The following is a 715-nucleotide window of genomic DNA, read 5'->3' as shown; positions in this document are numbered from 1 at the left end:
TATATATATAGTTTTGATACTTATCCTGTTGATGAATACTGTCACATAGTTTCTAGTTGGTTTCCTTGATCTCCAATTTTCCTTGGCTCGGTGTGAAAGCTCCAGTGATGTGTAATGGTTGGTCAGCATGTATCTCAGCCTTGTAGTCTCAGCAAATGTTTGGTGGAGCTTCATCAGTGATGGCAGATAGATTGTGACTTTGATAAATCTCCTTGAACCAGCACAGTGAGATGTGTGGATGTGTTCCTAAAGTTTCTCCAGGTGACACATGGCATCTGATGTTGCGTGCATAGCAAAGAAGCAGGTTTGATGGGCGTTGTGGCTTGATTGGCAGGGACAGCACCAGCCTAAGGCTGCATAGGCAGCCCCCTAAGGGTGCCGGGGGTGGGGGGGGGAGGGGGGGAATGCACTTTCACCTTTGTAGGCAAAAATCCTTGCACCATTCCTGGTTCAGTGATGTGTGTCTGCCTGCCACCCCCTACATTTGTACATATCAGCGGTGCATGCCCATCTGTACTGTAGATGTACTCTATGGAGCTGAGTGCCACTGGAGCTGCCCATTATATTGCTTCAGGGCAGCCCCAGTCTTCCATGTACAATGCGAAGAGCCTTACACAGGACTCAGCCCACATGCCCCTCTCCCTCCTCCTCAGTACTGCCGTCCACACAGCTTTCTGCCAGCAGGAATGGGGACACACTGAAGGGAATGCTGCCA

This window comes from Nanorana parkeri, unplaced genomic scaffold, assembly GCF_000935625.1.
Source record: "Nanorana parkeri isolate BGI_ZX_2015 unplaced genomic scaffold, ASM93562v1 scaffold973, whole genome shotgun sequence".
Taxonomy (NCBI): domain Eukaryota; kingdom Metazoa; phylum Chordata; class Amphibia; order Anura; family Dicroglossidae; genus Nanorana; species Nanorana parkeri.
Note: the sequence above shows the minus strand (reverse complement) of the source record.